Here is a 13,321-nt window from a genome sequence, read left to right on the forward strand (position 1 = left end):
GACCATAAGGAAATAATAGACATAAAAATTTTAGAAACAGATTGTAGTACACAATGTCAATAAATACCGATGTGTATTAGTACTTAATAATTAGTATGATGTTATAATATATGTTATATACAGACGTATATACATAGCTTGTATCAGTATCTCAGTCATGTCTAGCTCTTTGCGACCCCACAGACTGTAGCTCACCAGGCACCTCTGTCCAGGAATTCTTCAGGCAAGAATACAGGAGTGGGTTGTCATTTATTTCTACAGGGGATCTTCCTGACCCTGGGATTGAACTCAGGTCTCCTGCATTGCAGGCAGATTCTTTACCATCTGAGTCACCAGGGAAGGATAGGTTTCAATATATGAAATTGATATGACAATCTTTCTACTTGTGGAAAACAATAAAATTAAACCTGAACATGTATTTTATTATAACTAGAAATAAATTTATATGATTTAATCATAAATTTCCCTGGAAGTTCAGTGGTAAAAGGGCTTCCCTTATAGCTCAGTTGGTAAAGAATCCGCTTGCAGTGCAGGAGACCCTGGTTCAATTCCAGGGTTGGGAAGATCCCCTGGAGAAGCGATAGGCTACAAACTCCAGTATTCTTGGGCTTCCCTAATGGCTCAGCTGGTAAAGAATCCACCTGCAATGAGGGAAACCTCAGTTTGATCCCTGGGTTGGGAAGATCCCTTGGAGAAGGGAAAGGCTATCCACTCAGGTATTCTGGCCTGGAGAATTCCATGGACTGTATAGTCCATGGGGTTGCAAAGAGTCGGACATGACTGAGTGACTTTCACTTTCAGTGGTAAAGAATCCACTTGCCAGTGCAGGAGATGGAGATTCAGTGCCTGGATTGGGAAGATACCCTGAAGAAGAAAATGGCAATCCACTCCAGTATTTTTGCCTGGGAAATTCCATAACAGACGAGTCTGGTGGGCTACAGTTCATGGGGTCACAAAAGAGTTGGATATGATTTAGTGAGTAAGGAGCAAATAAACCACATAGCCATGAAACCACTAAAACTAAGGTCCAAATATTATACAGATGGCAAAGAAAAAGAAATATTTTTGATACATATGACTATGTGATATATATGATCATATGACTACTACATATTTATATCTAAAATATAAATGCAATAAATAATAGCTGAGAATAATGTTATACAAATCACTTAAAGAAATAACTCATGAGAGAAAAGAAAGTGAAAATAAACTCATATTTTTATATAATATCAAATCTAATTTTAAAAAACAAAAATCCAAATTAATTTGAACAATTCTAGCAAATTTTGAATCTATCCAAGCTAGCCTTTAACTTTTCTTTGCACTGAAAGTTTTTTAATGGCAACTAAATTTTTCCAATTATTTTGTATAATTTTACTGAAGTATAATTGAACAGTGTGACATAAGTTTCCGGTGTACAGTATAGTGGTTCATAATTTTAGTTATACTTCATTTATAGTTATTATAAATTGTTGGCTGTAACACCTGTGTTGTACACTATATCGTTGTGCTTAATTATTTTACACATGGTAGTCCATATGTCTTAGTCCCCTCCCCCTTCCCCTCTGCCCCTGGTAATCACTAGTTCATTCTCTGTATCTGTGAGTCTCTTTTTTGTTATATTTACTAGTTTGTTTTATTTTTTAGATTCCATATATAAGTTATATCATACAGTACCTTTCTTTCTCTGTCTGATTTATTTCCCTTAGCATAATACACTCTAAGTTCATCCATGTTATTGCAAATGGCCAAATTTCATTCTTTTTTTATGGCTGACCATATTACATAAGTTCCAGTTTGTTATGTAAATTGTTATAACTTGCAGAGAATATTTTCTTTATTCATTTGTCTGTTAATGAACACTTAAGTTGCTTCAATATCTTGGAAATTGCAAATAATACTGTGAACATTAAGGTGCATGTATATTTTCAAATTAGTGTTTTTGGGTTTTTTTGTATATGTACCCAGGAGTTATTTGCCCTGAATTCTTCTCTATTCTTCTTGCCTTTTTTTTTTTTTTGCTAATCTTAATTTTCAGATGTGTCAATTAAAAATAGCACAACATAGTAGTAATACTTTTGCTCAGCTTTGTAAGTCTGGGGTGAAAGTGTTTATTTTCCAGGTTAAAATATTCTTTGCAAGTTATAACAATTTATCTAACAACCTGGAACATTTAAACCATTTATATTTAATGTGATTATTGACATTATAATGCTTGCTATCAATGGCCCTTCTTGGTTAAGAAAAGTTGCTTCAAATAGAAGATATTAAAATATCACTAAGTTCTTACAGCATAATATCTCAAATGAGGTATTCAAGAAAAAAGAAAGCTTGAACCTGTTTGCTCCCCAAGAAATATATATTTGAATTTATGAGAATTTTATTTCCCTGTCAATAATAATTGTTTTAATGATATATCTATCTCTATATCTATAAGCATATAGATATATGCTTAATCATATTGGGATGTCAGAGAGTGCTGATGAATGTCAATAGAATGCACATAAACCTCTAACTGTTGATTAGGGGTTCATTAGCCATCAAGGTACATAATTGACCATTTTAATTAGTATTGAAATGCCTCCATTTGACATCTTGTCACTCATGATGATGGAAAGAAAATGCTATTGCATTGGCAATCAACTAATGAGCAATAAAGTGTAAAGACCTTTTAAGAAAAATGCTAAAACACTTGCAACCTATGTAGAAAGAAGAAAGCATAGAACAACCAAGCCATGAACAGCATTCTAAGTGCTTAAATAAACCTCATGTTTTAAAAAATATAAATATCTTTTGTCATTAGCAAGAGGTGATGATTTTAAAGAATATTAACATATAAATCTTCTTAGTTCTTATTGTATTTCTAAAGTCATTCTAAGTGTGTTATTCATATCAAATATTTTAAACCTTGTGACTTCCTTATGAGGGTCATATTGTTATTTCTACTTTATTCCTACTGCACAGACATGTTAAGTAACTTGCACAGTGTCACAGAGCATGTAAGGATCAAAACAGTTATTTCAACCAAGACAGTCTTGTTTCACAGACTGTGCCCTCAGGTATCATGTTACATTAGATTTCTATGTTCTATAATGTAGTGTTATGGAGGAGAGGAAATAGAAGAAACATAATCTTGGGGAAGAGACTGGGTATAAGTCCAGTATACAAGCAGCCTCAAAATAGGCTTTTGAAAATCAAGCCCAGAACCTCTGAAGCACAAGTTTAATGTATAATCCACATAACAGAAAAGAGGAAGCAAAATAAAACAGAAGACCATAAAGTCTGAATTCAAGATTTGATTTATAATATGTAACTGTAGAATAGGACTAGATAGGATAAATGGCATGCCCCCCCATTTCAGTTTCTATGTAATAATTTATGTGTGTGTGAATCAGATGAGAAAGTAAATAAATTTTTGCACATGATCTAATGGAAAGGAAACATGCACTAGAGAAATGACTGCATGAATATTGAAAAGCTTTGATATCAAGGAATCAAAAAACATTGTACTTTGAGGGCTTCTTTTTGTGTGTCTTAAAAAATGAAAAGAAAACGAAAAGGAAAAAGGGAATTAATAGAGAGAACTAAAGGAAAGAAAGCAAAGGAAGAAAGGAAAGAAGGAAGGAAGAGGGAGGGTGGAACAAGAAAACAAAGAAATAGCAATCTCCAAAGATTTTCATTACATTTGATCTCATTTGTCAGCCCCATTGCACATTTCAAGCCATCAAGCTACAGACACAATCTCTCAATAGGTTAGTGTATTTACTTTATATTTTATACTTTGATTTTATATGTGTGTCTGTCCCTTTTTACAGGACATTGCTTTATTCAAAAGCTTTTCTCTTCAACACCAACTGAAACAGTATGTGTACTTACTTAATCTATTCCACTCTTACATGAGGCCTTGGACTAATTCCAGAGCATGCATCAGGAATACAATTATTCCTTACATTACTTTGTTTAGTACCTGTTGAGTGGATTTCATGCCCCAAGGAAGTGTAATAGGTTTAGAAATACAAGTAAAGTTCCTAAACTACAGTTCCTAAATCTTAAATGTATTCAACACACTCATGATTCAAATTTTAAATTGCAATGCAAAAGTGATTTTACAGATGAATTGAATGTGAAAGGAAACATGCCAGGGATTTCTCTGTATCAAGATGGGCTCAGAGAAAGTTCTATTTAGAAAGATATAATGAGCAAATACACAGAACTGAAAAATTGCACTATGCAATTGTATATAGCATGCAAGGATGCATATAAGATTATACTTATAAGGAGAAACTCAGTCTGGAGAGAGAAAATAAAGACAAAGCTTTATACACTAAGCTGTTTGAACTTTATACTGAGCGCTTTGGGAAGGCTCTTGGGCAGGGAAATGTCTTGATCAAATTTGCTTTTTAGAAAGGTCATTCCAGAATTAGTGTGGAAAGCAGATTACATAGGAGCCACCTGAGAGATTGGGGGAGTAGTCAGGAGGCTTTTCCTGATGAATCCACATGAGAATCTGTGAGAGTCTGAACTGCGGCTGTGGGAGAAATGGGGTTTGTGCTATAATGATTGATAGAGCCTGAAGACTTACTGACATTATAGAATGTGCCAATTAAATGATACAGTAACTCAAAAATTCAAACTTAAGAATGAATAACAGGTTTGTTATTGTTTAGAGACTATGAGAGAAAAATATTTTCTGAGGAAGTGGCAAAGTCAGATTTGGAACATAATTAATTCACGATATCAATGGAATATACAAACTTCTTGAGAGAGGTGCTTGGCTCTGTATCCCCAGAGTCTACAACTGTGCCTACAATGCCTTGCATACAGCCTAAGTCACTTCCATTATGTCCAACTCTGTGTAACTCTAGCTACTGGAGCCTGCCAGGCTCCTCTGTCCATGGGATTCTCCGGGCAAGAACACTGGGGTGAGTTGTCATGCCCTCCTCCAGGGAATCTTCCTGACCCAGGAACTGAATCTGCATCTCTTACATCTCCTGCATTGGTAGACAGTTCTCTACCGCTATCACCACTGACACCTTAGTATCTTCCTGAAATTTTATTGCATGGATGAATGTTGAATGAAATAATTTTGAATGAATATAATGTATATTTGTGTCACAGCTTGGTAAGACATCAAGATCACTAGATGAGGCCAGAAAAATAAATACTGTTGATCAGGGATTGACTATCTAGTGGTCAAGGTATAAAGCCAAAGATAGAGCTTTTAGAAAAAAATATAAAGTTTACTAGCAAAAACGTGAATAAAAAGGAGATCCCAGGAATTAGGAGAAACATCCAGAAGACAGTGGAATCCCAGGAGCTGAGGGAAAAATGATTCAAGGAGAGAAAGTCCAGGAGTATCAGAAGTTTGGGAATATTTATTTAGTATTAGGACAACAAGACAGAAAAGGTGGCGTTTCTATTTGCTAATATGGATGAAATTGAGGAATTCAGCAAGAACAGATTCAGGGATGTTTATGTTTGGGGGGAATTGTACAATCCACTGTAAAATTTTATAATGTATGATACTTGAGAAAAATATTTGATCTTAAAAATAATGCTCCAAATCCAGCAAGGCAGAGGTAGCTTCAAATCTGATGTGTTATGAGATTTTTGGCCTGTGTGTGTGTTGGGAGGGGCGGGGTATGTGCACACAGGCCCATGCGTGTGTATGTGTGATGTTAGCAGATAGGGCTTTGCAGTTAATAAAACCTTAATTCAATTTCCACCCCAGCTATGTAAACTTGGATGCTCTGAGCAACTTTTCTATTTAATAAAATTGGCAAAATAATACATAATTCCAGGGAAGTTTTAAGCGTTAAATGAAATAACACTTTTAAACCACTCAGAACAATGTCTGAAACTTAGTAGATGGTGAATAAAGGGCATCTGCTTTTACTGCTGGTGTTTTGAATCTTCTGTTATATACATTCGGTGAGAATTAAATCTGAATACAAGTCTATTCCTTCAGAGATTCTGATTACCTGATTTAATAAATGGAGAAGGAGAAAAAGAAGGAAAATGAGAAGCATAAATTGTACTATGAATTCTTTAAAATATAGCACTGTCCTGGATTGTTTATCCTTACCCAAAACATGAGTAAAGAAATCATTACCAGAAAGAGCATAAGCCTTCTGATCGGCACTTTTGAACAAGATTCAGCCATGAAGAGGAGATGAAAGTTCCTTCTCCCCTGCTCTTTCTTCTTTCATTAATCGCTTTTCCATCCCACTGGAATCTTGCACAATGTAACAGCATTAATCACCCCACCTTCTTAATTCCTGTGGTCAGATATGAAAAGATAGCTCTTTCTCCTTTTTTCTACAGAGAGGGTAATTGTAGGTCATGGCATTCCTCCATGTACAACAGCTTGTATTGTCTCCTTTCTTCAGAATGAATATCCTATAAGATAAATGCAATTATTGTGGTAAAAGACCCTACAACCAGGTTAGATGAAAATCAGCACTATGGACAGAGATTATCATTGTGTCACATCAAGAAATAGAAAAAAAAAGTAATCTTGTAAATGATTCCTTTAGAAAATATCCGTCCTTACTATTAGTAAAACTAAGCAGTAATAGCATACAGTTAACTTCTATATAATTATTTATGACAAACTATAATGTAGCTCTTATATAACGAATGTTCCTTTTCTAAAAAATCTCTCTTTTCTTTTAACCAGGATTATCTTTGGCTGATCTTTGTCTAAATATTACTGACCCGGTTTAACCCTGGTACTTGGGCATGATATTCTTATTTTTCTTTGAAAAAAAAAAATACCATTATCTGTTATGAGGTGGGTCAAAGTTCATTTTAAATCCAGTCTTTTTCCATTGTCTTCCTGAAATATTCGTTCCCTCTGATACATTCTGCAAAAGCGTTGCAGCCTGTTGCATTATAACCTGGGACTGGCTCTCTCCACAGATTGCTGACCTAAATACTGTGCCTTCATGACCTATATTTTTCTCTGTGAATTCTTCCTTTTATTTTTTTTTATTTTTTTATTTTTTTACTGAAGCAATGGGGAACATTTTATCCTGCTTCCTTATTAGGAGACAAGCTAAAAATGGATTGGCATTTGTGCAGAAATATGATAACATGATATCTATTGCATGGCACTTTAAAGTGCCTCCTTAGATAACCTGTGATAAATGTGCACCTACTTGGCTATCTTTAACACAATATCAATATCTAGAAAACAACTGATAAATTATTTTTAACACAGGCCATACAAGAATAATTTAAAATAGATGAAGTATAAAAAAGTAATCTAAAATTTTAAAATCACTAGATATATTTTAGGTGTTCTACAGTTAAAAATGTGTTCTTTTTCCAGTGGGTTTCGAAAGATGCTTTAAAAGTGACTTCTAACCTAAATTACCATATAATGCATCACTTAACCTTATTACCAGCAAAAATATATTATGTGTTAATGAATCACTACCAAGAGATGGAAGTAACATGTAGACACACCATGGTTGACTCTCAGAAAGTCTGACATTCCAGCATGAAATTTTAATACTGAACTTTGATGACTTCACTTCTTCCATCAGTTTTCCTTTCTTGTAGATATAGTTTTATTAATATTTCCTCTGTTCTGTCTATATTTGCTTCACTAAAGGTTTTTTATATAAATTTATTTATTTTAATTGGAGGATAATTACTTTACAATATTGTATTGGTTTTGCCATACATCAACATGAATCTGCCACAGGTATACACGTGTTCCCCATCCTGAACCCCCCTCCCCATACCATCCCTCTGGGTGGTCTCAGTGCACCAGCCCAAAGCTGGTATCATGCATTGAACCTGCACTGGTGACTCGTTTCATATATGATATTATTCATGATTCAATGCCATTCTCCCAAATCATCCTTCCCTCGCCCTCTCCCACAGAATCCAAAAGACTCTTCTATACATCTGTGTCTCTTTTGCTGTCTCACATACAGCTTTATCGTTACCATCTTTCTAAATTCCATATAATTAAATACCCAAGTAAGATGGTAGGTGCTGCAAGAGGGCATCAGAGGGCAGACACACTGAAACCATACTCACAGAAAACTACTCAATCTAATCACACTAGGACCACAGCCTTGTCTAACTCAATGAAATCAAGCCATGCCTGCAGGGCAACCCAAGACAGGCGGGTCATGGTGGAGAGGTCTAACAGAATGTGGTCCACTGGAGAAGAGAATGGCAAGCCGCTTCAGTATTCTTGCCTTGAGAACCCCATGAACAGTATGAAAAGGCAAAATGATAGGATACTAAAGGAGGAACTCCCCAGGTCATTAGGTGCCCAATATGCTACTGGAGATCAGTGGAGAAAAAACTCCAGAAAGAATGAACGGATGGAGTCAAAGCAAAAACAATACCCAGTTGTGGATGTGACTGGTGATAGAAGCAAGATCTGATGCTGTAAAGAGCAATATTGCATAGGAACCTGGAATGTCAGCTCCATGAATCAAGGCAAATTGGAAGTGGTCAAACAAGAGATGGCAAGGGTGAACATTGACATTCTAGGAATCAGCGAACTAAAATGGACTGGAATGGGTGAATTTAACTCAGATGACCATTATATCTACTACTGCAGGCAAGAATCCCTCAGAAGAAATGGAGTAGACATCATGGTCAACAAAAGAGTCCGAAATGCAGTACTTGGATGCAATTTCAAAAACGACAGAATGATCTCTGTTCATCTCCAAGGCAAATCATTCAATATCACAGTAATCCAAGTCTATGCCCCAACCAGTAACACTGAAGAAACTGAAGTTGAACAATTTTATGAAGACCTAAAAGACCTTTTAGAACTAACACCCCAAAAAGATGTCCTTTTCATTATAGGGGACTGGAATGCAAAAGTAGGAAGTCAAGAAACACCTGGAGTAACAGGCAAATTTGGCCTTGGAATGCGGAATGAAGCAGGGCAAAGACTAATAGAGTTTTGCCAAGAAAATGCACTGGTCATAGGAAACACCCTCTTCCAACAACACAAGAGAAGACTCTACACATGGACATCACCAGATGGTCAACACCGAAATCAGATTGATTCTATTCTTTGCAGCCAAAGATGGAGAAGCTCTATACAGTCAACAAAAACAAGACTGGGAGCTGACTGTGGCTCAGATCATGAACTCCTTATTACCAAATTCAGACTCAAACTGAAGAAAATAGGGAAAACCACTCGATCATTCAGGTATGACCTAAATCAAATCCCTTATGATTATACAGTGGAAGTGAGAAATAGATTTAAGGGCCTAGATCTGATAGATAGAGTGCCTGATGAACTATGGAATGAGGTTCGTGACACTGTACAGGAGACAGGGATGGAGACCATTCCCATGGAAAAGAAATGCAAAATAGCAAAATGGCTGTCTGGGGAGGCCTTACAAATAGCTGTGAAAAGAAGAGAGGTGAAAAGCAAAGGAGAAAAGGAAAGATGTAAGCATTTGAATGCAGAGTTCCCAAGAATAGCAAGAAGAGATAAGAAAGCCTTCTTCAGTGATCAATGAAAATAAATAGAGGAAAACAACAGAATGGGAAAGACTAGAGATCTCTTCAAGAAAATTAGAGATACCAAGGGAACATTTCAAGCAAAGATGGGCTTGATAAAGGACAGAAATGGTATGGACCTAACAGAAGCTGAAGATATTAAGAAGAGGTGGCAAGAATACACGGAAGAACTGTACAAAAAAGATCTTCATGACCCAGATAATCATGATGATGTGATCACTCATCTAGAGCCAGACATCCTGGAATGTGAAGTCAAGTGGACCTTAGAAAGCATCACTATGAACAAAGCTAGTGGAGGTGATGGAATTCCAGTGGAGCTGTTTCAAATCCTGAAAGATGATGCTGTGAAAGTGCTGCACTCAATATGCCAGCAAATTTGGAAAACTCAGCAGTGGCCACAGGACTGGAAAAGATCAGTTTTCATTTCAATCCCAAAGAAAGGAAATGCGAAAGAATGCTCAAACTACCACACAATTGCACTCATCTCACATGCTAGTAAAGTAATGCTCAAAATTCTCCAAGCCAGGCTTCAGCAATACATGAACCGTATTGCTCACATTTAGTTAGAGTGAAAACTCATTAAAATATCTGGGAATATTAAGATGATGGCATGATTCTATAGCTGCAAGCAGCCCTTTGACAAACAGTTGGCTGAAAATGTCAGCTTCTGCACTGGCCCTCTCTACCTTCCCCACAAACATGGACATTCAGAAACATCCTTTGTGATACATATTTATTAAGAAAACCTGTGTTAAATTGCGTATCTCCTACTAGGTCTCATTCATAACAACATGTTCTGGAAAGGCAGTGTATGTCAGTTCAGTTTAGATCAGTAGCTCAGTCGTGTTCTACACTTTGCAACCCCGTGGACTGCAGTATGACAGGCTTCCCTGTGCATCACAATCTCCCGGAGATTACTCAAACTCTTGTCAATTGAGTCGGTGATGCCATCCAACCATTTCATCCTCTGTAAGCTCTTTCTTCTCACTTCAGTCTTTCCCACATCAGGGTCTTTTCAAATGAGTCAGTTCTTCACATCAGATGGCCAAAGTATTGAAGTTTCAGCTTTAGCATCAGTCCTTCCAATGAATATTCAGGACTGATTTCCTATAGGAAGGACTGGTTGGCTCTCCTTGCTGTTCAAGGAACTCTCAAGAGTCTTCTCCAACTCCACAGTTCAAAAGCATCAATTCTTTGTCCCTCAGTTTTCTTTATAGTCCAACTCCTACATCCATACATGACTACTGAAAAAACCATATCTTTGACCAGACAGAGCTTTGTTAGCAAAGTAATGTCTTTGCTTTTTAGCATGCTGTCTAGGTTGGTCATAGCTTTTCTTCCAAGGAGCAAGCATCTTTTAATTCCATGGCTGCAGTCATGTATCCCCCCAGAATAAAGTCTCTCACTGTTTCCATTGTTTCTCCATCTATTTGCCATGAACTGATGGGACTGGATGCCATGAACTTAGTTTTCTGAATGTTGAATTTTAAGGCAACATTTTCACTCTCCTCTTCTTTCACTTTCATCAAGAGGCTCTTTAGCTTGTCTATGCTTTCTTCCATAAGGGTGGTGGCATCTGCATATCTGAGGTTATTGATGTATTTCCCAGCAATCTTGATTGCAGCTTGTGTTTCATCCAGCCCAGCGTTTCTCATGATATACTCTGCATATACGTTAAATAAGCAGGGTGACAAAATATAACCTTGACGTACTCCTTTCCCTATTTGGAACCAGTCTGTTGTTCCATGCCCAGTTCTAATTGTTACTTCCTGACCTGCATGCTGATATCTCAAGAGGCAGGTCTGCTGCTGCTGCTGCTAAATCACTTCAGCCGTTGACTCTATGCGACCCCATAGATGGCAGCCCACCAGGCTCCCTTGTCCCTGGGATTCTCCAGGCAAGAACACTGGAGTGAGTTGCCATTTCCTTCTCCAATGCATGAAAGTGAAAAGTGAAAGTCAAGTTGCTCAGTCATATCCTACTCTGCGACCCCAGGGACTGCAGCCTACCAGGCTCTTCCGCCCCTGGGATTTTTCAGGCAAGAGTACTGGAGTGGGTTGCCATTGCTTTCTCTGCAAGAGGCAGATCAGGTGGTCCCGTATTCCCATCTTTTTAAGAATTTTCTAGAGTTTATTTTGACCCACACAGTCAAAGGCTTTGGTATAGTCAATAAAGCAGAAGTACATGTTTTTCTGGAACTCTCTTGCTTTTTTGATGATCCAACAGATTTTGGCAATTTGATCTCTGGTTCCTCTGCCTTTTCTAAATCCAGCTTGCACATCTGGAAGTTCATGGTTCACATACTGTTGAAGCCTGGCCTGGAGAGTTTTGAGCATTACTTCACTAGTGTGTGAGATGAGTGCAGTCGTGAGCGTAATTGCAATGTGTCTGGCAATGTATATTTTTGTTCCCTGAGGCATAACAAATAAGTTATACTGATATTAAAAAGCTGTTCTTCAGTTATCCTCAATGTTGAAAGTTAAGAAAGAAAGAAATCATTGTCAGACTTGTTCAGTATTTCACATAGAAAATCTCTATGAGGTAATATCAGAAGTAGATTCTAGTTGAATGATTATTGTAATTTTAAAGTAGAATAAAACAACTCAAATGTATAAATAGAATTGAGCACCTGTACCTACTTAATGAATATTTTTTCTTCTAAAATGACAAAATGGATCACACAGAAGATTCAAATATTCCTGTAGAAAGCATAATAAAATTCTACTTTTATTTTAAAATGGCTAGCTTCTATACTTTTAGGCTTTATCAATTAAATATACTACTATTCTAAATACATTGAAAAAAATTAAAAGTGTTATATCTAAACCTATAAAATTAATATACTAATTGAGACACTAATTTTATGAAATTATTTTTTAAATAATATATTTTTCTATTTTAAAAAATAATGTATATATTTGTTCGGTTCAGTTCAGTCACTCAGTCATGTCCGACTCTTTGTGACCCCATGGACATCAGTATTCCAGTCCTCCCTGTCCATCATGAACTCCCAGAGCTTACTCAAACTTATGTCCATTGAGTCAGTGATGCCATCCAACTTTCTAATCCTCTGCTGTCCCCTTTTCCTAGTGCCTTCAATCTTTACCCAGCATCAGGGACTTTTCCAATGAGTTAGTTCTTCACATCAGGTTATCAAAGTATTAGAGTTTCAGCTTCAGCATCAGTCCTTCCAATGAATATTCAGGACTGATTTCCTTTAGAATGAACTAGTTTGATCTCCCTGCAGTCCAAGGGGCTCTCAAGAGTTTTCTCCAACACCGCAGTTCAAAAGCATCAATTGTTTGGTGCTCAGCTTTGTTTATAGTCCAACCCTCGCATCCATACCTGACTACTGGAAAAATCATAGCCTTGAATAGGCAGACCTTTGTTGGCAAAGTAATGTCTCTGCTTTTGAATATGCTATCTAGATTGGTCATAACTTTTCTTCTAAGAAGTAAACATATTTTAATTTCATGGCTGCAGTCACCATCTGCAGTGATTTTGGAGCCCCAAAATTAAAGTCTGTCACTGTTTCCATTGTTTCCCCATCTATTTGCCATAAAGTGATGGGACCATATGCCCACAGAATTTGGATACTAAGATTTTGAGATTTTAAAAAAAGTTGGCAAAACTCAAAATGTACCCTTTAAATATTTTTTGGCTGAAATCAGAAAAGAAATCCTTATTAATATCACCACGCATTTGATATATTTCTGTGAATAAAGTTTTCAGTATAGCAATTACAGACATATCACAATAATTATATGATACGTGTAAAACATTTAGACTAATGATGCTCCTATAATCTCTA

The sequence above is a fragment of the Ovis aries genome, chromosome 6 (assembly GCF_016772045.2).
Source record: "Ovis aries strain OAR_USU_Benz2616 breed Rambouillet chromosome 6, ARS-UI_Ramb_v3.0, whole genome shotgun sequence".
NCBI lineage: Eukaryota > Metazoa > Chordata > Mammalia > Artiodactyla > Bovidae > Ovis > Ovis aries.